This window comes from Triticum aestivum, chromosome 2A, assembly GCF_018294505.1.
Source record: "Triticum aestivum cultivar Chinese Spring chromosome 2A, IWGSC CS RefSeq v2.1, whole genome shotgun sequence".
NCBI classification, from domain to species: domain Eukaryota; kingdom Viridiplantae; phylum Streptophyta; class Magnoliopsida; order Poales; family Poaceae; genus Triticum; species Triticum aestivum.
Genome location: NC_057797.1, coordinates 363,405,626 through 363,432,372, shown reverse-complemented (window position 1 = coordinate 363,432,372; position 26,747 = coordinate 363,405,626).

Sequence of the window (26,747 nt, the reverse complement as noted above, 5' to 3'; positions counted from 1 at the left end):
CCATCGATCATCTCCGGAGTTTGGGGTGCTACCACCCTTAGAAACATTGTTACGGTCTCATCAATACTCATATACTTCATTCTTATTGTTGACAGTGTCGGTCTTCTCAGATCTTCAGGATAATTCCTTCTCTGGGCTCTTCCGGTAGTGGCATAACCTTTACCACAATTCTTCTGTCCTTTCATCTTGGTAAGGTTCTTCCATGACTGGGTCTTCTTAGCTGACGGGTCTCGCGCCAATACTAAACAACTATCGGTATCTCATGGTGGTCAACCATTTATGGTTTCTCCTGCAGGAAATGGGTCTGGCTGAACCTCACCGTATATTCTATGATTGGCAACAACTACCTTGTACAAGGGAAAAAAGTTGTCATACCATTCTAAGGCTTAAACAAGGTTTCGATCGCCGTCTCTCTACTATAGGTAAGTCACTCAGATTTACCATCCCACATAGCAAGGCGAATAATAATAGTAAGTCGGTATGGTGATCAATCCATCCCGCACCCAAATCATTATCTTGTATATGGTTTAGCGAATCTCGCATTCTAACACTGGATCATCCTCACCAGCATTGCAGAATTTCTCTTGTCGATGAACTAAGTTTGGATAAATCCATGGATTCTGCAAGCCAGACAAACACCTATCGTTCCTTCACAACTCTCAGGTTTTGCGTAAACTCCTATAAAATCGTCTGTGGGTAAGGTCGTAATCTCCTCCAGGTTTTTTCCTTCAGCAAGAGTGTGTTTGCTTTTTGGCAGGTCCTGGGGCCCGTGGGTTATGGCCCATCTCATCACTTGTAAACCTTGAACTCATCATCGGGGCAACTGATCATTATTCCAACATCCAGCTTCCTAGCATTCTTAAATCCATCCGATTGTACGATCTCTCTTCCTTCTATTGGCACCAAACTAAGACGTGATTACTCAGACTCGTCATGGAGTTACAATTGCTCCATATTTCCAACATTCTACCTCCTTTTTATCCAATAGTGCTTCATCTCTTCATACTCTTGGGAAATCCCACATATCGAGATAAAACTCGTACTTACTTTGTCCAAAGTCCACTTCGTGGAACATCATTATTCCTTCCAGGGGTCAAGTGTCCTCATAGGGTAATACCACCCTTAAAATACACAGATTCATCCATAGACCATAGTTCTCATATCCTCGAAAATGGTCAAAAACTTGCTTCATAAGTAACTACTCATAAAAATCCAAATCAGTACCAACGGTGCTAACTTTATTGATTCTTCAATGATTACAATCTATTGATTTTCCATTACATGCCTCAACTCATCGCCTCAATATAAAGGAAAATGTTCTCACTACTACTGTATACTTCTCACAAACATAACTAATTATCACAAGTCTCCTTCTCCTTGGGACAATCTCTGGCAAAGTGCCCTACTTCATTACAACGGAAACATATTACTTCTGACAAGTCTCAAGGTTTCCTTTTTGGGCAACTGCTGAAGTAGTGCCCCGACTTCCTGCACTTGAAACAGGTGATATGACTCGGGACCTTCCTGGAATCCAATCTTCTTCTCTTCCTGGTCTTTTCCGTTCCAATCAGGGCTTCTATTTCCTGTGGGTCATACTCTACTTCCTTTGTCGGGAATTCTACTAGGTCCCCATTCATACAATTCAGGGAGATGTGTCCTTCTTCTCCACATGAATAGCATAACTTGGTGCAGGGTTTAATTGGGTCTTCTTCAGGTGTGTCCTCCACCTCTTCCTTCATCACAGTTTCTTCTAAAATTTCCATGAGGTCTCCTTTCATTGCTTCTTTCTTCTGTTGGATGGTTCTTTGTACCATGGGGTAAATGTGACACTGAGCAGGGTAGTGGGTAGTCCCTTCACACAAGAAACAAGTGATCTGCCTAGTTGGGCATTCTTCAGTTGTGTGACTTCCTTCACAATTAGGGCATTCATCCTTGTGTTCTTTATGGGTGTGTCCTATTTCTCCATAAAGCTTGCATGCATAAGGTTTCTACATATCATTTCCATAAGGCTTCAATTTCTGGGACACAAACCGAGACTTTGGCAAAGTCAACTTAAATTCTCTCCAAGTGGTTACTCCTTGTGATCCAGTTATGGTTTGGTACATCCTCCACCAAGTAGCAGTACCTCTTTCAAAGCATGGAAGAGCATGATGGGTCATATCCTTTCCGGCTATAGGGTTATTCTTCATGTGATCTTCCCTGTTCTAAATCCATCGGTCTGTCTCCAATTGACTCGTCGGTCTAGAAAATACAAGCTCATCTCCATTCATCCTCTATTGGGTCCATATGGGTTTGGGGTGAGATAAGAGAGATAGAGAGGGATACACACAATGCAACCAATAGTTTTGAAAAGACAGATTTATTTTGTGGCTGTCGAGAAAAAACATCAAACAAATGACTGCTCACCATCGTTGCATCTAACGTAAGTACATAACATGGGTTTGGTCTTCTAAAGGTCAATAATCTTCAACGTCGCCAGACTCTTCAGGTCTTGTTCATATCTCTGATGGCTTCCTCCGATCATTCTTGTCCTTCTCAAGTTCCTCTACCAGATTTCTGTTGATGCGAAGTCTCTAGTGACATCCTTTAATATTTCTGGAGTTGTGTTCCAAACTTTTGGGTTTCAACATCCTTGGTATGAGCCATGGTCCTACTGTCCTTTAGTTCCTGACAAATCTCTGGTATCTTGAGGTTGTAGCTCCTCCAGCTTGGCTACTTTTAGCTTCTGGTTCCTGAGTTCTTCACGAAATGCTTCCTTGTCTAATACGGCTCCCTAGAGCTCCATCTTAAAATTCTTGATGTACTACTCCAGATCCTAGTGATACACCGGCTAAGGTTAAAACTTTATCTTTTGCTGATATATGCTCCATCAACCTTGTACCATCCAATCCTTCCGAAGAAATGCATGCTTAACTTTAGCACGGCGGCAATAGCATAAGCGGGCGTTAAAATCATGGATAGCCGTGTTTCTGCTCTTGCCATTTCCATGAGCTATCCTTCCATAGTTGATATCTCCTGCCTTAGGGTTTCTTGACAAAACTTTGAGTTCTAATGCTCCATGCTCCGGTCTTTCTTTGATACACCTTGATCTCGGGTAGTGACAGCTTCCATAGTCTTCCAAGTTCCATAAGGGGTGCCTTCCCAGGTCATACTAAATCTGGGAATTCTTCATAGCCTCCAAATTCTCCTAGTCTTCAGAGTCTTCAACCGTTGGAGTTTCCATTATTATAATGCATGGTAAAATCCTCTTCATTCCAAAGTGGTCTTAGTTGTCCGATATCTTGTACTTCTTGGAGTGATCTCATCAGCTGAATATTCGTGTGGTCAAAATGGAAAAGGGGTATGGTCTCACTAAAAGGGAATATTTGAATAAGCTCAGAAGAGAAGAGAGGTAAAAGATCCTTTTGAAAATAATGTTTTAGAGAAAATCTTTCCTATGGGCTTGCTAGTTTCTAGGGTCACGTCCTACAGTCAACATGTGCTCTGATACCATCTTGTAGCGACCCGACCTCAGACGGTCAAGTCTCTGTGCTTAAGTGTCATCCCTGGATCGGTATGCTAACACACACAGTACTCGAGGATTTATAACGTAGGTAAATCACATGTATATAATAACGTAAATACTATTACCTCAATCCAAATAGTGGAAGTAACAAGGTTGTGGATTCCCATCAACACCAACGGCAAAGTTAAGTGTAGAAATCATAATCATAATGTATCACTTACTCGTCGTAAGAATCCTGCAACATGAGACGTTGCAGCCAGAAAGGGTCAGTACATTGAATGAACTGGCAAATTCACACCATAGGATAATGATGAATAATAGCTATCACTACATGCATATATGGCTGGTGGAAAAGCTCTATGGTTATAATGTTTTTGCGAAAAGCCAATTTTTCCCTACTGCAAAGGAATACATTTTATTTAACTACAAAGTTGGTTGAAAACATTGAGAATGGTAAACCCCATCTCAATCCCAATTAAAAGGTAATTAATAACCCAACAAAATTAATTTAGAGTGATGAGATCAACATGATAATCCAAGAACCAGATACTCAAGATGTCCATAATTGGGGATACGGCTAATCATGATTAGTTTGTACACTCTGCAGAGATTTGCACACTTTTCCCCACAAGACTCAATCTCCTTCGTTGGATTTCTCGCACTACAAGGTGTTTGAGAAACGGATGACCGAGACACAGTCTTTCAGAAGCGTTAGCACCTTACGATGGGTAGACAGTACCACCTACATCTGCTAGTCTACCACTGTAAGAGTTTGAACAACTTAATCAACTATGCCAAAGCCCATAATGTCTTGTGGCCGCAGATGGAAGTTTCTAGGATGAATAATCTTATGATACCTTTGAGCCTGGGTGGCAGTTCATAGGAGAATCACATGGTACCCTGGGATTTCTAAAAATACAGGCAATCACTGGGTTCCCCAGGTGCCTCAATCCACCCAGATGTGTATTAAAGTTGCCACCTTAAGTTGAACCATTAAATAACAATCTCACATCTGTCATGGATTCACTCACCCAATCCACGTCTACGAGCATAGCAGAGCAGTATAAGCATAACGTAGTAGTAACCCCCAAGGTTTGCATGCAGGGCAATAGGTTCCTACCTCATCAACTACTTCCCAATACCCACATGTTATCAAATCCTAACCATGCAATGTTTGAGGGTGAAACTAATGCATAAAAACTGGGTATGAAAGGGATATGATCAAAGTGTGAACTTGCCTTGTACTGTTGATGAAGATGATTCACACTCATAACTCTTGATAGTTCTACTCGTCACACTCCGTTCAATCTATCATGAGCAAGCAATAGTAACCACACATAAGCAATCACTCAAAAGATCGGGAAGAACAAAGAAGACAATTTGGAAAACATCAAAACCAAGCAAATAAATCTTGCAACATAAAACAATTTCTAACAGTACCAAAATTATGTGAATTTGGCCTTATCAGAAAGTTTAGATCAAGAGCTTCGATTTGCAAAAAGAATCAACTAAATCGGAGTTACGAAACTCAAGTTATGTTCAAAAGAAGTTTGAATATGAATCTAAACAAAATTCAAAATTTGAAAATTTCAAAATTTTGATGTGACAGGTTCACTGGATAGGTTAAAGCAAGACGAAGCTATAGGCGCTGGTTTCATCTAATTTGGATAAACGAGTGAAAAGTTATGGCTATTTGAAAAATCAAGGCCAAGCTATTTTACAGAAGAAAAAAATAACTACTCCCTCCTTCCATCTATATATGGCCTAATACGTTTTTCGAGACTAACTTTGACCAAATATTAGAGCAATAATATATGACATGCAACTTACACAAAGCACACCGTTAAATTCGTGTGTGAAAGGAGCTTCCAATGATATAATTTTGACATTGTGCATGCCATATACTATTAATCTTGTCAATAGTCAAAGGCGGTCTTAAAAAATGCATTAGGCCCTATATAGATGGAAGGAGGGAGTACACCTAAAAAATCTAGGTCTAATGTATAAATACAGAGACTAATTAATAATTTAATTATTCTATCGTATTAGTCTAGAAATAATAAACTACGAAAGTATAAAAAGAAAAAAAACAAAGATAGATACCTTTATAAGGCAGAGAAAAGACAACTTCGGAGAGAGGAGACAACTTCCAGAAGTCGCGCCGAAGAGGAGAAAAATATTTTTCTTAAATGAATCTAGTCAAACCAAAATATTGATTTAACCCGAATCAGATGATTTTTAGAGGCTCTATGGGTCTATATTTATAGGTAGAAAAGAGGTTTAGGAGTTAAAGGCTAGACAATGTGGGACTAAATGTAGACGTACTTAAACGAAACGGAGGTGAACCGCATGGGCTAGAAGCCTTCGGCCGCCGCGCACGTACACGGGCTGCAGTTTTTTTTTGAAGTCTATTTTTTCTGAAATTTGTTTCTAAAAAACTAAACATTGATGAAAATAATAAAAAATACAAAAGAAAACAAAAGAAAAATGGGCCGGCCTGCTGCTATGCTACGCATGTGGGCGGCGGTTAGTTCTAGGCGCACACGTAGTTTTTTTTAATAGAAACAGAAAAGGAAAAACAGAATAAACAAAATAAAAGTAAAATTATATATAGGCATATTATATATCAAAATTTTCAGAAAAAGATTTCCTACAAGCTGAACATTTTTCTAGAGTCAAAACAAAATCCACACAAATTCAAATAAAGCAAAGAGTGCTACTACTCTAGTAAAATCCAGTAAAAATCATTTCAAAAATACCAAAATTAATTCAAATTTATTTCTCTCCAATTTTCTGATGTAGGCATCATGTTACCCTATTTTCCATATATTTTTATTTTGAAGAAAAATAATTTGAATAAAATCCAAATAACTATAAATTGAAAATAATTTCAAAAGGACTTTGAATTTAATTCTTTTAAAACTTCCAACTCATATTTCATATATTTTGAAGAAGTCATATTATCTTCTCTCGTGAAAATCATTGAGTTGCTTAAAGTTTCTGAATTTGAAATATTTTCAAATGAAATTCAAATATTTTCAAAACCCCTTGTCATTTAAATAAACGGAAGAAGTCATGTCATCTTCTCTCCAGGGTTTTACGATGAAAAGAATTTGAATTCATGGAGATCAAAATGCAAAATGAAAGTTTGGGAAAGTCCTTTTATTCCCTCTCATTTAACTTTCAAGCAGTTTCGAATTTCACCCAATTTCACTCAAGCAATCATACAACCAAGCAAAACTATCTATTTAATATAACATTCCAAAATATAGAATTTTGGGATGTTACAGGCTTATATCATATTGCTTGAGTTTATCCCTCTACATCTTGTCATCTTGCCTAATGCATTACTCTTTTCTTATGAACTTAATACTCTAGATGCATGCTGGATAGCGGTCGATGTGTGGAGTAATAGTAGTAGATGCAGAATCGTTTCGGTCTACTTGTCACGAACGTGATGCCTATGTTTATGATCATGCCTAGATATTCTCATAACTATGCGCTTTTCTATCAATTGCTCGACAGTAATTTGTTCACCCACTGTAATATTTGCTATCTTGAGAGAAACCACTAGTGAAACCTATGGCCCCGGGGTCTATTTTACATCATATTAGTCTCCCGTCAACTAGCTATTTCTGTCGCCGTTTACTTTGCAATCTTTACTTTCCAATCTATACAACAAAAATACCAAACATATTTATCTTATTATCTTTATCAGATCTCACTTTGCAAGTGGCCATGAAGGGATTGACAACCCCTTTATCGCATTGGTCGCAAGGTTCTTGATTGTTTGTGCAGGTACTAGGCGACTTGCGTGTAGTCTCCTACTGGATTGATACCTTGGTTCTCAAAAACTGAGGGAAATACTTACGCTACTTTGCTGCATCACCCTTCCCTCTTCAAGGGAAAACCAACGCATGCTCAAGAGGTAGCAAGAAGGATTTCTGGCGCCGTTGCCGAGGAGATCTATGCATAAGTCAAGACATACCAAGTACCCATCACAAACTCTTATGCCCCGCATTACATTATTTGCCATATGCCTCTCGTTTTCCACTCCCCCACTTCACCTTTTCCTTTTCTTCGCCTTCTTCCCATTTGTATCTTTGTTTGTGTTTCCATGTGCCTTCTATTTGCTTGCATCTTTGCTTGCTAAAAATCTATTGATATGGATCCACTTAAAGTGTTCTACTTGGATCATCTTCGATTCTTATGCGCTCGTGTTGAAACCCCAACTAGCCTAGTTGATGGGAAATCTTTAGATGAGCATGCTCATTTTGTGCGTCACTGTTTGTCTGAAAAAGGGAGAATCTTATGGGATCAAATAAACAGATTGTTGTGTTATGCTTGGAATCTTTGTGAAATTTATGATTTTACTTGTTGCTCTAAGAACCCTAAAAACACCTCCTTTACCTAGGTGAGTTTAATGATAATGAAATCTTATCTTCTTATGCAAAGGGTGTTTATAATTACTACGATATCGAACAAATTGAAGATTTTTTTTTGTTTTTATGGGTGCTTATGAAGTTACTTCTTTGATTAAAAAGTATGATATTACTCTCTACGAATCTGAAAATTTTGACATACTTAAATATTGCTATATAAACTATGCTCATAATGTCTATGTCAAATAATTTATTGAAAGAATGACCATTGCTTGCGAAGAAAATAATGATATACATGAATCTATAGATAATTATGATCCCGATGATTTGATTGAAATATCCATTTATGAACATGATGCTTGCTATTCTTGTGGCCATGATGCCAATATTTGTGAAGATGAGTTGGTTGTAGTTCCTTATGTTAAACATGAGATCGTTGCTATTGCACCCATACTTGATAGTTCCTTCGGTGAAAAGCATGATTGTAATGATGTTATTATAAATTCTCTTAATGACAATTGTGTTAATGATATGCAAAACCTCAAGCTTGGGGATGCTAGTTTTGCTATGACTACTATTTGTTGCAATGATCATGATTGGGGTGATTCTTTTTATGATCTTGATAATTAATTTAAGCCCCATGATGAATAAGAGATTGATAATAATGTTTGCAATAATATTGAAAGTGGGTTTGTAAGAGTGTCAATTTTAGATCCCACATATTTGGAGAATGTTCAATCTTATGAAGTTTTTGATAAAAGTGGGTTTGGAGAGTTCATGACTTTAGTTAATGTTAATCCCACTATTTTGGAAGAGTGTTAACTTTGCCTATATGTGGATCATGTTAAGAATATGTTGTGTGATAACTATATTGTTGAATTCCATTATGATCCTACATGTAATTATTATGAGAGAGGAAAATATGGTTGTAGAAATTTTCATGTTACTAAATTACCTCTCGTTATGTTGAGATTTCTATTGTTCCTTTTTTTCCTTGCATATGCTAGTTTTCCCTTGCCTTGATAATTTGTTTGCTTATAAAATGCCAATGCCTAGGAAGTATGTTAGACTTATATGTGTTTGTCACATGCTTTATGATGCTCCTTTTGTGCTTCAATTCTTGTCTTTCATGTGAGCATCGTTAAATGCCTAGCTAGGGGCGTTAAACGATAGCGCTTGTTGGGAGGCAACCCAATTTTATTTTTGTTTCTTGTTTTTGTTCCTGTTTAGTAATAAATAAATCATCTATCTACTGCTATGATTGTGTTTTTTGGTGTTTTAATTAGTGTTTGTGCCAAGTAAAGCCTTTAGGATCTTCTTGGATGATTGTTGTTTGATCTTGCTGAAAAAACAGAAAGTATGCGCTCACGAGAATAATTTACATTTTTTACCAGAGAGCGATAAAATACCAATTCCAACTGCAGTAGAATTTTTGGAGTTACAGAAGTATACATTAGATACAGATTACTACAGACTGTTATGTTTTTGACAGATTCTGTTTTTCGTGTGTTGTTTGCTTATTTTGATGAATATATGGCTAGTATCGGGGGGGGTATGAACCATAGAGAAGTTGGAATAGAGTAGGTTTAACACCAACATAAATAAAGAATGAGTTCATTACAATACCTTAAAGTGGTGATTTGTTTTCTTATACTAACGGAGCTCATGTATTTTTCTGTTGAGTTTTGTGTTGTGAAGTTTTGAAGTTTTTGGGTAAAGATTTGATGGATTCTTGAATAAGGAGTGGCAAGAGCCTAAGCTTGGGGATGCCCAGGGCACCCCAAGGTAAAATTTAAGGGCAACCAAAAATCCTAAGCTTGGGGATGCCCCGGAAGGCCTCCCCTCTTTCGTCTTCGTCCATCGGTAACTTTACTTGAGACTATATTTTTATTCACCACATGATATGTGTTTTGCTTGGAGCGTCTTGTATGATTTGAGTCTTTGATTTTTAGTTTACCACAATCATCCTTGTTGTACACACCTTTTGGAGAGACACACATGAATCAGAATTTATTAGAATACTCTTTGCGCTTCACTTATATATTTTGAGCTAGATAATTTTGCTCTAGTGCTTCACTTATATCTTTTAGAGCACAATGGTGGTTTTATTTTATAGAAATTATTGATCTCTCATGCTTCACTTATATTATTTTGAGAGTCCTTTATAACATCATGGTAATTTTCTTTGGCTATAAAATTAGTCTTAAGATGATAGGCATCCAAGATGGGCATAATAAAAACTTTCATATAGAGTGCATTGAATACTATGAGAAGTTTGATACTTGATGATTGTTTTGAGATATGAATACGGTAATATTAGAGTTATGCTAGATGAGTAGTTGTGAATTTGAGAAATACTTGTGTTAGAGTTTGCAAGTCCCGTAGCATGCACGTATGGTAAACGTTGTGTGACAAATTTGAAGTATGAGGTGTTTCTTTTATTGTCCTCCTTATGAGTGGCGGTCGGGGACGAGCGATGGTCTTTTCGTACCAATCTATCCCCCTAGGAGCATGCGCGTAATGCTTGGTTTTTGATGACCTGTACATTTTTTTCAATAAGTATGTGAGTTCTTTATGACTAATGTTGAGTCCATGGATTATACGCACTCTCACCTTCCCATCATTGCTAGCCTCTTCGATACCGTGCATTGCCCTTTCTCACCTTGAGAGTTGGTGCAAACTTCACCGGTGCATCCAACCCCCGTGATATGATATGCTCTATCACACATAAACCTATTTATATCTTCCTCAAAACAGCCACCATACCTACCTATTATGGCATTTCCATAGCCATTCCGAGATATATTGTCATGCAACTTTCCCCGTTAGGTTTATTATGACATGTTTCATCATTGTCATATTGCCTTGCATGATCATGTAGTTGACATCGTATTTGTGGCAAAGCCACCATGCATAATTTCATACATGTTACTCTTGGTTCATTGCCCATCCCGGTACACCGTCAGAGGCATTCATATAGAGTCATACTTTGTTCTAGTATCGAGTTGTAATCTTTGAGTTGTAAATAAATAGAAGTGTGATGATCATCCTTAATAGAGCATTGTCCCAAAAAGAAAAAAAGAAAGGCCAAATAAAAAAGGGACAATGCTACTATCCTTTTTCCACACTTGTGCTTCAAAGTAGCACCATGATCTTCATGATAGAGAGTCTCTTATATTTTCAATTTCATATACTAGTGGGAATTTTTCATTATAGAAATTAGCTTGTATATTCCAACAATGGGATTCCTCAAATGCCCTAGGTATTCGTGAGCAAGCAAGTTGGATGCACACCCACTTAGTTTCTTTTGTTGAGCTTTCATACATTTATAGCTCTAGTGCATCTGTTACATAGCAATCCCTACTCCTCGGATTGGCATCAATTGATGGGCATCTCCATAGCCCGTTGATTAGCCACGTCAATGTGAGACTTTCTCTTTTTTTTGTCTTCTCCACACAACCCCCATTATTATATTCTATTACACCCATAGTGCTATGTCCATGGCTCATGCTCATGTATTGCGTGAACGTTGAAAAAAGTTTGAGATTATTAAAGTATGAAACAATTTCTTGGCTTGTCATCGGGGTTGTGCATGATGAGAGAATTTTTGTGTGACGAAAATGAAGCATAGCCAAACTATATGATTTTGTAGGGATAAGCTTTCTTTGGCCATGTTATTTTAAGAAGACATAATTGCTTAGTTAGTATGCTTGAAGTATTATTATTTTTATGTCAATACTAAACTTTTGTCTTGACTCTTTCGGATCTGAACATTCATGCCACAATAAACAAAATTACATTGAAAATTATGTTAGGTAGCATTCCACATCAAAAATTCTGTTTTTATCATTTACCTACTCGAGGACGAGCAGGAATTAAGCTTGGGGATGCTTGATACATCTCCAACGTATCTATAATTTTTGATTGTTCCATGCTATTATATTATCTGTTTTGGATGTTTAATGGGCTTTACTATGCACTTTTATATTATTTTTGGGACTAGCCTATTAACCGAAGGCCCAGTGCAAATTGCTGTTTTTTGCCTATTTCAGTGTTTCACAGAAAAGGAATATCAAACGAAAAGAAACCTTCGCGGGGATCTTTTTTGGAACAGATGCAATCCAGGAGACTTGGAGTGGATGTCAAGGAAGCAGCAAGGATGCCACGAGGCAGGAGGGCGCGCCCCCCACCCTCATGGGCCCCTCGCAGCTCCACCGACGTACTTCTTTCGCCTATATATACTCTTATACCCGGAAACCATCGGGGAGAGCCACGAAACACCTTTTCCACCGCCGCAACCTTCTGTACCCATGAGATCCCATCTTGGGGCCTTTTCCGGCGCTCCGCCGGAGGGGGATTAGATCACGGAGTACTTCCACATCAACACCATAGCCTCTTCGATGATGTGTGAGTAGTTTACCACATACCTTCGGGTCCATAGTTATTAGCTAGATGGATTATTCTCTCTCTTTGGATCTCAATACAAAGTTCTCCTGGAACTTCTTGGAGATCTATTCAATGTAATTCTTTTTGTGGTGTGTTTGTCGAGATCCGATGAATTGTGGATTTATGATCAAGATTATCTATGAACAATATTTGATTCTTCTCTGAATTCTTATATGCATGATTAAATATCTTTGCAAGTCTCTTTGAATTATTAGTTTGGTTTGGCCTACTAGATTGATCTTTCTTGCAATGGGAGAAGTGCTTAGCTTTGGGTTCAATCTTGCGGTGTCCTTTCCCAGTGACAGCAGGGGCAGCAATGCACGTATTGTATTGTTTCCATCGAGGGTAAAAAGATGGGGTTTATATCATATTGCTTGAGTTTATCCCTCTACATCATGTCATCTTGCCTAATGCGTTACTCTGTTCTTATGAACTTAATAGTCTAGATGCATGTTGGATAGCAGTCGATGTGTGGAGTAATAGTTGTAGATGCAGAATCGTTTCGGTCTACTTGTCACGGACATGATGCCTATGTTTTTGATCATGCCTAGATATTCTCATAACTATGCGCTTTTCTATCAATTGCTCGACAGTAATTTGTTCACCCACCATAATATTTGCTATCTTGAGAGAAGCCACTAGTGAAACCTATGGCCCCCGGGTCTATTTTACATCATATTAGTCTCCCGCCAACTAGCTATTTCTGTCGCCGTTTACTTTGCAATCTTTACTTTCCAATCTATACAACAAAAATACCAAACATATTTATCTTATTATCTTTATCAGATCTCACTTTGCAAGTGGCCATGAAGGGATTGACAACCCCTTTATCGCATTGGTCGCAAGGTTCTTGATTGTTTGTGCAGGTACTAGGCGACTTGCGTGTAGTCTCCTACTGGATTGATACCTTGGTTCTCAAAAACTGAGGGAAATACTTACGCTACTTTGTTGCATCACCCTTTCCTCTTTAAGGGAAAACCAACGCATGCTCAAGAGGTAGCAGGGTGCCCCCCCTCCCCACGTATATAAAGGAGGGAGAGGGGAGGCCGGCCAGCCTCTCTAGGCGTGCCAAGGGGGAGGAGTCCTCGTCCTAGTAGGAGTAGGACTCTCCCTTTCCTAGTCCAACTAGGAATAGGAGGAAGAGGGAGAAGGAGAAAGGAAAGGGGGGCCGCCCCCCACCCAATTCGGATTGGGCCTGGGGGGGGTGCCCCTTCCTAGGCTGCCTTCTCTTTTCTCCCACTAATGCCCATTAAGGCCCATATCCTCCCCGTGGGGTTCCGGTAACCCCTCGGTTCTCCGGTAAATGCCCGAACTCACTCGGAACCATTCCGATGTCCAAACATAGCCTTCCAATATATCGATCTTTATGTCTCGACCAATCCGAGACTCCTCGTCATGTCAGTGATCATATCCAGGACTCCTAACTACATTCGGTACATCAAAACACATAAACTCATAATTCCGATCGTCACCGAACGTTAAGCGTGTGGACCCTACGGGTTCGAGAACTATGTAGACATGAACGAGACTCATCTTTGGTCAATAACCAATAACGGAACCTGGATGCTCATATTGGTTCCTACATATTCTACGAAGATCTTTATCGGTCAAACCACATAACAACATACGTTGTTCCCTTTGTCATCGGTATGTTACTTGCCCGAGATTCGATCGTCTGTATCTCAATACCTAGTTCAATTTCGTTAGCGGTAAGTCTCTTTACTCGTTCCGTAATGCAACATCTCGTAACTGACTCATTAGTCACATTTCTTGCAAGGCTTATAGTGATGTGCATTAATGAGAGGGCCCAGAGATACCTCTCCGATACACGGAGTGACAAATCCTAATCTCGATCTATGCCAACTCAACAAACACCATTGGAGACACCTGTAGCATATTTATAGTCACCCAGTTGCTTTGTGACGTTTGATAGCACACTAAGTGTTCCTCCGGTATTCGGGAGTTGCATAATCTCATAGTCACAGGAACATGTATAAGTTATGGAGAAAGCAATAACAATAAACTAAATGATCAAAGTGCTAAGCTAACGGATGGGTCAAGTCAATCACATCATTCTGTAATGATGTGATCCCGTTCATCAAATGGCAACTCTTTTCCATGGCTAGGAAACTTAACCATCTTTGATTAACGAGCTAGTCAAGTAGAGGCATACTAGTGACACTCTGTTTGTCTATGTATTCACACATGTACTAAGTTTCCTGTTAATACAATTCTAGCATGAATAATAAACATTTATCATGATAGAAGGAAATATAAATAACAACTTTATTATTGCCTCTAGGGCATATTTCCTTCAGTCTCCCACTTGCACTAGAGTCAATAATCTAGATTACATTGTAATGATTCTAACACCCATGGAGTCTTGGTTTTGATCATGTTTTGCTCGTGAGAGAGGCTTAGTCAATGGGTCTGCAACATTCAGATCCGTATGTATCTTGCAAATCTCTATGTCTCCCTCCTTGACTTGATCGCGGATGGAATTGAAGCATCTCTTGATGTGCTTGGTTCTCTTGTGAAATATGGATTCCTTTGCCAAGGCAATTGCACCAGTATTGTCACAAAAGATTTTCATTGGACCCGATGCACTAGGTATGACACCTAGATCGGATATGAACTCCTTCATCCAGACTCCTTCATTTGCTGCTTCCGAAGCAGCTATGTACTCCGCTTCACACGTAGATCCCACCACGACGCTCTGCTTGGAACTGCACCAACTGACAACTCCACCATTCAATAAAAATATGTATCCGGTTTGTGACTTAGAGTCATCCGGATTAGTGTCAAAGCTTGCATCGACGTAACCATTTACGACGAGCTCTTTTGTCACCTCCATAAACGAGAAACATATCCTTAGTCCTTTTCAGGTATTTCAGGATGTTCTTGATAGCTGTCCAGTGATCCACTCCTGGATTACTTTGGTAGCTCCTTGCTAAACTAATGGCAAGGCACACATCAGGTCTGCTACACAACATTGCATACATGATAGAACCTATGGCTGAAGCATAGTGAATGACTCTCATTTTCTCTCTATATTCTGCAGTGGTCGGGCATTGAGTCTGACTCAACTTCACACCTTGTAACACAAGAAAGAACCCTTTCTTTGCTTAATCCATTTTGAACTTCTTCAAAACTTTATCAAGGTATGTGCTTTCTGAAAGTACAATTAAGCGTCTTGATCTATGTCTATAGATCTTGATGCAGAATATATAAGCAGCTTCATCAAGGTCTTTCATTGAAAAATTCATATTCAAGTATCCTTTTATGCTATTCAGAAATTCGGTATCATTTCTGATCAGCAATATGTCATCCACATATAATATCAGAAATGCTACAGAGGTCCCACTCACTTTCTTGTAAATACATGCTTCTCCAAAAGTCTGTATAAAACCATATGCTTTGATCACACTATCAAAGCGTATGTTCCAACTCCGAGAGGATTGTACCAGTCCATAAATGGATCGCTAGAGCTTGCACACTTTGTTAGCACCTTTTGGATCAACAAAACCTTCTGGTTGCATCATATACAATTCTTCTTTAAGATATCCATTAAGGAATACAGTTTTGACATCCATTTGCCAAATTTCATAATCATAAAATGCAGCAATTGCTAACATGATTCGGACAGACTTAAGCATCGCTACGGGTGAGAAGGTCTCATCATAGTCAACTCCTTGAACTTGTCGAAAACCTTTTGCAACAAGTCGAGCTTTGTAGACAGTAACATTACCGTCAACGTTAGTCTTCTTCTTGAAGATCCATTTATTCTCTATGGCCTACCGATCATCGGGCAAGTCAACCAAAGTCCACACTTTGTTCTCATACATGGATCCCATCTCAGATTTCATGGCCTCAAGCCATTTTGCGGAATCTGGGCTCATCATCGCTTCCTCATAGTTCGTAGGTTCGTCATGGTCAAGTAACATGACCTCCAGAATAGGATTACCGTACCACTCTGGTGCGGATCTTACTCTGGTTGACCTACGAGGTTCGGTAGTAACTTGATCAGAAGTTTCATGATCATCATCATTAGCTTCCTCACTTACTGGTGTAGGAATCACTGGAACTGATTTCTGTGATGAACTACTTTCCAATAAGGGAGTAGGTACAATTACCTCATCAAGTTCTACTTTCCTCCCACTCACTTCTTTCGAGAGAAACTCCTTCTCTAGAAAGGATCCATTCTTAGCAACGAATATCTTGCCTTCGGATCTGTGATAGAAGGTGTACCCAATAGTCTCCTTTGGGTATCCTATGAATACACATTTCTCCGAATTGGGTTCGAGCTTATCAGGTTGAAGCTTTTTCACATAAGCATCGCAGCCCCAAACTTTAAGAAATGACAACTTGGGTTTCTTGCCAAACCACAGTTCATAAGGTGTCATCCAACGGATTTTGATGGTGCCCTATTTAAAGTGAATGCAACCGTCTCTAAAGCATAACCCCAAAATGATAGTGGTAAATCAGTGAGAGACATCATAGATCGCACCATATCTAATAAAGTGCGGTTACGACATTCGGACACACCATTAAGCTGTGGTGTTCCAGGTGGCGTGAGTTGTGAAACTATTCCGCATTGTTTCAAATGAAGACCAAACTCGTAACTCAAATATTCTCCTCCACGATCAGATCGTAGAAACTTAATTTTTCCACTCCACTCTGAAATTATTTGAAATTTTCAAATGTTTCAGACTTATGTTTCATCAAGTAGATATACCAATATCTGCTCAAATCATCTGTGAAGGTAAGAAAATAAACGATACCTTCCATGAGCATCAACACTCATCGGACCGCATACATTAGTATGTATTACTTCCAATAAGTCTATTGCTCGCTCCATTGTTCCGGAGAACAGGGCCTTAGTCATCTTGCCCATGAGGCATGGTTAGCATCAAGTGATTCATAATCAAGTGATTACAAAAGCCCATCAGCATGGAGTTTCTTCATGCGCTTTACACCAATCTGACCTAAACGGCAGTGCCACAAATAAGTTGCACTATCATTATTAAACTTATATATTTTGGCTTCAATACTATGAACATGTGTATCACTACTATCAAGATTTAGTAAAATAGACCACTCATCAAGGGTGCATGACCATAAAAGATATTATTCATATAAATAGAACAACCATTATTCTCTTATTTAAATGAATAACTGTCTCGCATCAAAAAAGATCCAGATAAAATGTTCATGCTCAACACTGGCACCAAATAACAATTATTTAGGTCTAAAACTAATCCCGAAGGTAGATGTAGAGGTAGCGTGCCGACGGCGATCACATCGACTTTGGAACCATTTCCCACACGCATCATCACCTCGTGCTTAGCCAATCTTCGCTTAATCCATATCCCCTGTTTCGAGTTGCAAATATTAGCAACAGAACCAGTATCAAATACCCAGGCACTACTGCGAGCATTAGTAAGGTACATATCAATAACATGTATATCAAATATACCTTTCACTTTGCCATCCTTCTTCTCCGCCAAATACTTGGGGCCGTTTCGCTTCCAGTGACCAGTCCCTTTGCAGTAAAAGCACTCAGTCTCAGGCTTAGGTCCAAACATGGGCTTCTTCACTTGAGCAGCAACTTTCTTGCTGTTCTTCTTGAAGTTCCCCTTCTTCCATTTACCCTTTTTCTTGAAACCGGTGGTCTTGTTGACCATCAACACTTGATGCTCCTTCTTGATTTCTACCTCCACAGCCTTTAGCATTGCGAAGAGCTCGGGAATTGTCTTATCCATCCCTTGCATATTATAGTTCATCACAAAGCTCTTGTAGCTTAGTGGCAGTGATTGAAGAACTCTGTCAATGACACTATCATCAGGAAGATTAACTCCCAGCTGAGTCAAGTGATTGTGGTACGCGGACATTCTGAGTATATGTTCATTGACATAACTATTCTCCTCCATTTTGCAGCTGTAGAACTTATTGGAGACTTCATATCTCTCAATCTGGACATTTGCTTGAAATATTAACTTTAACTCCTGGAACATCTCATATGCACCATGATGTTCAAAATGTCGTTGAAGTCCCGGTTCTAAGCCGTAAAGCATGGCACATTGAACTATCGAGGAGTCATCAGCTTTGCTCTGCCAGACATTCATAACATCTGGTGTTGCTCCTGCAACAGGTTTGTCACCTAGCGGTGCTTCCAGGACGCAATTCTTCTGTACAACAATGTGGATAATCCTCAAGTTACTGGCCCAGTCCATGTAATTGCTACCATCATCTTTCAACTTAACCTTCTCTAGGAACGCATTAAAATTCAACGGAAAAATAGCACGGGCCATCTATCTACAACAACATAGACATGCAAAATACTATCAGGTACTAAGTTCATGATAAATTAAAGTTCAATTGATCATATTACTTAAGAACTCCCACTTAGATAGACATCCCTCTAATCATCTAAGTGATCACGTGATCCATATCAACTAAACCATGTCCGATCATCACGTGAGATGGAGTAGTTTTCAATGGTGAACATCACTATGTTGATCATATCTACTATATGATTCACGCTCGACCTTTCGGTCTCAGTGTTCTGAGGCCATATCTACATATGCTAGGCTCGTCAAGTTTAACCCGAGTATTCCGCGTGTGAAAAACTGGCTTGCACCCATTGTATGTGAACGTAGAGCTTATCACACCCGATCATCACGTGGTGTCTCGGCACAACTAACTGTAGCAACGGTGCATACTCAGGGAGAACACTTGTACCTTGAAATTTAGTGAGAGATCATCTTATAATGCTACCGCCTAACTAAGCAAAATAAGATGCATAAAGGATAAACATCACATGCAATCAATATAAGTGATATGATATGGCCATCATCATCTTGTGCCTTTGATCTCCATCTCCAAAGCACCGTCATGATTGACACGTCTCCGTCGTATCTATAATTTTTGATTGTTCCATGTCAATATTCTACAACTTTCATATACTTTTGGCAACTTTTTATACTATTTTTGGGACTAAAATAATGATCCAGTGCCCAGTGCCAGTTCCTGTTTGTTGCATGTTTTTTGTTTCGCAGAATATCCTTATCAAACGGAGTTAAAACGGGATAAAAACTGATGGAGATTTTTTTGGAATATATATGATTTTTGGGAAGAGAAATCCACGCGAGACGATGCCTGAGGAGGCCATGAGGCACGGGGCACGCCCCTAACCCTCGTGGCCACCCCGTAAGGAGGTTGATGTCGTTCTTTCGCTGCAATAAAGCTAATATCCGGATAGAGACCGTGTTAAAATTTCAGCCCAATCGGAGTTACGGATCTCCGGGAATATAAGAAATAGTGAAAGGGTAGAATCTGAGAACGCAGAAATAGAGAGAGACAAAGAGACAGATCCAATCTCGGAGGGGCTCTCGCCCCTCCCATGCCATGGAGGCCAAGAACCAGAGGGGAAACCCTTCTCCCATCCAGGGAGGAGGTCAAGGAAGAAGAAGACGAAGGGGCCCCCTCTCCCCTTCTCTTCCGGTGGCACCGGAACGCTGCCGTGGCCATCATCATCACCACAATCTTCACCAACAACTTCACCGCCATCATCACCAACTATTCCCCCCTCTATGCAGTGATGTAACCTCTCTCTTACCCGCTATAATCTCTAATTAAACATGGTTCTCAATGCTATATATTATTTCCCAATGATGTATGGCTATCCTATGATGTTTGAGTAGATCCGTTTTGTCCTATGGGCTAGTTGATGATCAAGATTGGTTTGAGTTGCATGTTTTATTATTGGTGCTGTCCTATGGTGATCTCCGTGTTGCGCAAGCGTGAGGGATCCCTGTTGTAGGGTGTTGCAATACGTTCATGATTCGCTTATAGTGGGTTGCGTGAGTGACTGAAACACAAACCCGAGTAAGGGGGTTGTTGCGTATGGGATAAAGAGGACTTGATGCTTTAATGCTATGGTTGGGTTTTACCTTAATGATATTTAGTAGTTGCAGATGCTTTCTATAGTTCCAATCATAAGTGCATATGATCCAAGTAGAGAAAGTATGTTAGCTTATGCCTCTCCCTCATATAAAATTGCAATAATGATTACCGGTCTAGTTATCGATTGCCTAGGGAGATATAACTTTCTCGTAACAAAAAGCTCTCTACTAAAACTAATTTAGTTGTGTCTTTATCAAACAGCCCCTACTTCTTATTTACTTGCTCTTCATTATCTTGCAAACCTATCCAAAAACACCTACAGAATACTTCTAGTTTCATACTTGTTCTATGTAAAGCGAACGTCAAGCATGCCTAGAGTTGTATCGGTGGTCAATAGAACTTGAGGGAATATTTGTTCTATCTTTAGCTCCTCATTGGGTTCGACACTCTTACTTATCGAAAACTATTGCGACCCCCCATACTTGTGGGTTATCAAGACCTTTTTCCGGCACCATTGCCGGGGAGCAATAGCGTGGGGTGAATATTCTCGTGTGTGCATGTTTGCTTTATCACTAAGTAATTTTTATTTGCTGTTCTTAGTTGTTTTCTATATTTAGTTGTGGGTAGGAAACGCAAAATACCAAAAAAATTAGTTGTACCTAGTAAACCAATGGTTGAAGAACCACACAAAATCTATTACGCTTCTGAAGCTTATTACTTGGATCATCTTCGATCCCTTTGTGCTCATGCTGAAACCCCAACTAGCTTAGTTGAGGGCAAATCTTTAGATGAGCATGCTTGTTATGTGCGACACTGAATATCTGAAAAAGGGAAAATTTTACTGGGTCAAATTCATCATTTGCAATGCTATGCTTGGAATTTATGTGAAATATATGATATTACTTGTTGTTCTGAAAACCCTAAGAAACACCTTCCCTATCAATGTGAGTTTAGTGATAATGGAATTGTATCTTTGTAAGCTAAGGGTGTTTATAGTTACTATGATGTTCAACAAATTGAAGAATTTGTTGCTTTTAAGGGTGCTTATGAAATTGCCTCTTTGATTGAAACATATGATGCTACTCTTTACAAATCTGAAAAATTTGCCATACTTAAATATTGATATGATAATTATGCTTCTAATGCCTATGTTGAACCATATATTGAGGACTACCCCGCTGTCCAAGAAGAGAGTAATATTTTGCAGGAGTCTATGGAAGAAGAAATTGATGAAACTGTGAGCTCATTGGATGAAAAAGATGAGGAGGAGAGCGAAGAACAAAAGGAGGAAGAGCGGATTAGCTACCCATTCCCACCTTGTAATGAGAGTAACTCTTCAACTCATACATTGTTTAATTCCCCTTCGTGCTTACCGAAGGATGATTGCTATGATGATTGTTATGATCCTGTTGATTCTCTTGAAATATCCCTTTTTGATGATGGTTGCTATGCTTGTGGCCAAGATGCCAATATGAATTATGCTTATGGAGATGAACTTGCTATAGTTCCTTATGTTAAACATGAAATTGTTGCTATTGCACCCACACATGATAGTCCTATTATGTTTTTGAATTCTCCCGACTACACTATATCAGAGAAGTTTGCCCTTATTAAGGTTTATATTGATGGGTTGCCTTTTACCGTTGCACATGATGATTTTGATAGATATAATATGCATGTGCTTGCTGCTCCTACTTGCAATTATTATGAGAGAGGAACTACATCTCCGACTCTTTATGCTTCCAATACAACAAAATTGCAAGAAACTGTTTATACTATGCATTGGCCTTTACCTTCTATGCATGAATTGTTCTATTATGACATGCCGATGCATATGAAGAGAGTTAGACTTCGTTGTTGCATGATATATGTTACTTTGTGCTCACTACTAAATTATAAATCATTGTTAATTAAAATTGGCTTTGATATACCTTGGGATCCAGGTGGACCCATTACTTGAGCACTATATGCCTAGCTTAATGGCTTTAAACAAAGCACTGCCAGGGAGACAACCCGGAAGTTTTAGAGAGTCATTTATTTCTGTTGAGTGCTTTCATATAGGTTTTAAAACAACAAAAATAAAGAGAGGAATCCAAAACTTTTTCAAAAAGGAAAGTGAAAGTGAGAAAGACAAGCATTGTTGAAGTGGGAGAGTTCCTTGAACTTTGTTCATGCTCACAGCAACTTTGTGAATCTTGATTACAGAAACTTTTTCAATAAAAATAATTATTCCCTTGTACAATTCCATTGTATTATAAAAATAATGTGCCAAGGTTTGCCTTTAGGATGTTTAATTTAATTGATGGTTTGTACGGTGCAGTACAGAAACTTTGGCTCTAGTGCGTGATTGTACATTTTTAGCTGGAACGTCAAATGGTTCTGATTCTTTTTGCACTGTATTCCTATACAAATTGTTTATTTTTCCTAATTTTGGCAGAATTTTTCAAGTATCATAAGTATGGTGAATGTTCATATTATTACAGACTGTTCTGTTTTAGACAGATTCTGTTTTTGATGCATAGTTTGCTTGTTTTGATGAAACCAACGATTTATATCAGTGGATTAAGCCACGAAAAAGTTTTACTACAGTAGAAAAAATGCAAAAACAAAATATGAATTGGTTTGCAGCAGTACTTAGTGTAGTGATTTGCTTTATTATACTAATGGATCTTACCGAGTTTTCTGTTGAAGTTTTGTGTGGATGAAGTGTTCGATGATCGAGAAGGTCTCGATGTGAGAAGAAGGAGGAGAGGAAAGAGCTCAAGCTTGGGGATTTCCGAGGCACCCCAAGTAAATATTCAAGGAGACTCAAGCATCTAAGCTTGGGGATGCCCCGGAAGGCATCCCCTCTTTCTTCAACAAGTATCGGTATGTTGTCGGATTCGTTTTGTTCATGCGATATGTGCAATCTTGGAGCGTCTTTTGCATTTAGTTTTCATTTTTCTTTTATTAACCATGCTGGTATGAGATAGTCCTTGGTCGATTTATAGAATGCTCTATGCACTTCACTTATATCTTTTGAGTATGGCTTTATAGAATGCTTCATGTGCTTCACTTATATCATTTGAAGTTTGGATTGCCTGTTCCCTTTACATAGACAACCGCCATTTGTAGAATGCTATTTTGCTTCACTTATATTTGTTAGAGCGTGGGCATATATTTTGGAGAAAGAATTAAACTCTCTTGCTTCACTTATATCTATTTAGAGAGATGACATGAACTGGTCATTCACATAGTTAGTCATAAAATCCTACATAAACCTTGTAGATCACTGAATATGATATGTTTGATTCCTTGCAATAGTTTTGCGATATAAAGATGGTGATATTAGAGTCATGCTAGTGGGTAGTTGTGGATTAGTAGAAATACTTGTGTTGAGGTTTGTGATTCCCGTAGCATGCACGTATGGTGAACCGTTATGTAACGAAGTCGGAGCATGAGGTATTTATTGATTGTCTTCCTTATGAGTGGCGGTCGGGGACGAACGATGGTCTTCTCCTACCAATCTATCCCCCTAGGGGCATGTGTAGTAGTACTTTGCTTCAAGGGCTAATAAACTTTTGCAATAAGTATGTGAGTTCTTTATGACTAATGTTGAGTCCATGGATTATACACACTCTCACCCTTCCATCATTGCTAGCCTCTTCGGTACTGTGCATTGCCCTTCCTCACCTCGAGAGTTGGAGCAAACTTCGCCCGTACCATAAACCCACCATATACCTTCCTCAAAATAGCCACCATACCTACCTATTATGGCATTTCCATAGCCATTCCGAGATATATTGCCATGTAACTTCCATCATCATCATATACATGACTTGAGCATTCATTGCCATATTGCTTTGCATGATCGTAAGATAGATAGCATGATGTTTTCATGGCTTGTCTGTTTTTTGATGTCATTGCTACGCTAGATCATTGCACATACCGGTACACCGCCGGAGGCATTCATATAGAGTCATATCTTTGTTCTAGTATCAAGTTGTAATATTGAGTTGTAAGTAAATAAAAGTGTGATGATCATCATTATTAGAGCATTGCCCCAGTGAGGAAAGGATGATGGAGACTATGATTCCCCCACAAGTCGGGATGAGACTCCGGACAAAAAAAATTAAAAAACTAAAAAAAAGAGAAAGGCCAAAAAAAGAGAAGGCCCAAAAAAAGAGAAAAAAGAAAATAAAAAAATGAGTGAAAAAGAGAGAAGGGGCAATGTTACTATCCTTTTACCACACTTGTGCTTCAGAGTAGCACCATGTTCTTCATATAGAGAGTCTCTTGAGTTATCACTTTCATATACTAGTGGGGATTTTCATTATAGAACTTGGCTTGTATATTTCGATGATGGGCTTCCTCAAATGCCCGAGGTCTTCATGAGCAAGCAAGTTGGATGCACACCCACTTAGTTTCGTTTGGAGCTTTCATACACTTATAGCTCTAGTGCATCCGTTGCATGGCAATCCCTACTCACTCACATTGATATCTATTGATGGGCATCTCCATAACCCGTTGATACGCCTAGTTGATGTGAAACTATATTCTCCTTTTTGTCTTCTCCACAACAACCATTCTTTCCCACCTATAGCTCTATATCCATGGCTCACGCTCATGTATTGTGTGAGGGTCGAAAATGCTGAAGCGCGTTAAAAAGTATGAACCAATTTCTTGGCTTGTCATCGGGGTTGTGCTTGATGTGAATATTTTGTGTGGTGAAGATGGAGCATAGCCAGACTACATGATTTTGTAGGGATAACTTTCTTTGGCCTTGTTATTTTGAAAAGACATGATTGATTTATTAGTGGGCTTGAAGTATTATTGTTTTAATGTCAAATGATAGACTATTGCTTTGAATCACCCGTGTCTTAATATTCATGCCATGATTAGATATGTGATCAAGATTATGCTACGTAGCATTCCACATCAAAAATTATCTTTTTATCATTTACCTACTCGAGGACGAGCAGGAATTAAGCTTGGGGATGCTAATACGTCTTCGTCGTATCTATAATTTTTGATTGTTCCATGCCAATATTCTACAACTTTCATATACTTTTGGCCACTTTTTATACTATTTTGGGGACTAACATATTGATCCAGTGCCCAGTGCCAGTTGCTGTTTGTTGCATGTTTTTTTGTTTCGCAGAATATCCACATCAAACGGAGTCCAAACGGGATAAAAACTGACGGAGATTTTTTTTGGAATAAATATGACTTTGGGGAAGAAAAATCCACGCGAGACGATGCCCGAGGGGGCCATGAGTCAGGGGGCGCGCCCCTGCCCTCGTGGCCACCCCTTAAGGCAGTTGGTGCCCTTATTTCGCCGCAAGAAAGCTAATATCTGGAAAGAGATTGTGTTAAAATTTCAGCCCAATCGGAGTTACGGATCTCCGAGAATATAAGCAACGGTGAAAGGGTAGAATGTGAGAACACAGAAACAGACAGAGACAGAGAGATAGATCCAATCTCGGAGGGGCTCTCGCCCCTCCCACGCCATGGAGGCCAAGGACCAGAGGGGAAACCCTTCTCCCATCTCGGGAGGAGGTCTAGGAAGAAGAAGACGAAGGGGCCCCCTCTCCCCTTATCTTCCGGTGGCGCCGAAATGTTGTCGTGGCCATCATCATCACCACAATCTTCACCAACAACTTCACCGCCATCATCACCAACTCTTCCCCCCTCTATGCAGCGGTGTAACCTCTCTCTTCCCACTGTAATCTCTACTTAAACATGGTGCTCAACTCTATATATTATTTCCCAATGATGTATGGCTATCCTATGATGTTTGAGTAGATCCGTTTTGTCCTATGGGCTATTTGATGATCATGATTGGTTTGAGTTGCATGTTTTATTATTGGTGTTGTCCTATGGTGCTCTCCGTGTCGCACAAGCGTGAGGGATCCCTGCTGTAGGGTGTTGCAATACGTTCATGATTCGTTTATAGTGGGTTGAGTGAGTGACTGAAACACAAACCCGAGTAAGGGGGTTGTTGCGTATGGGATAAAGAGGACTTGATGCTTTAATGCTATGGTTGGGTTTTACCTTAATGATCTTTAGTAGTTGCGGATGCTTGCTAGAGTTCCAATCATAAGTGCATATGATCCAAGTAGAGAAAGTTTGTTAGCTTATGCCTCTCCCTCATATAAAATTGCAATAATGATTACCGGTCTAGTTATCGATTGCCTAGGGACAAATAACTTTCTCATAACAAAAAGCTCTCTACTAAAACTAATTTAGTTGTGTCTTTATCTAAACAGCCCCTACTTCTTATTTATTTGCTCTTTATTATCTTGCAAACCTATCCAAAAACACCTACAAAATACTTCTAGTTTCATACTTGTTCTAGGTAAAGCGAACGTCAAGCGTGCGTAGAGTTGTATCGGTGGTCGATAGAACTTGAGGGAATATTTGTTCTACCTTTAGCTCCTCGTTAGGTTCAACACTCTTACTTATCGAAAACTGTTGCGATCCCCTATACTTGTGGATTATCAATGATCACCATCGTCACCAGCTTGACA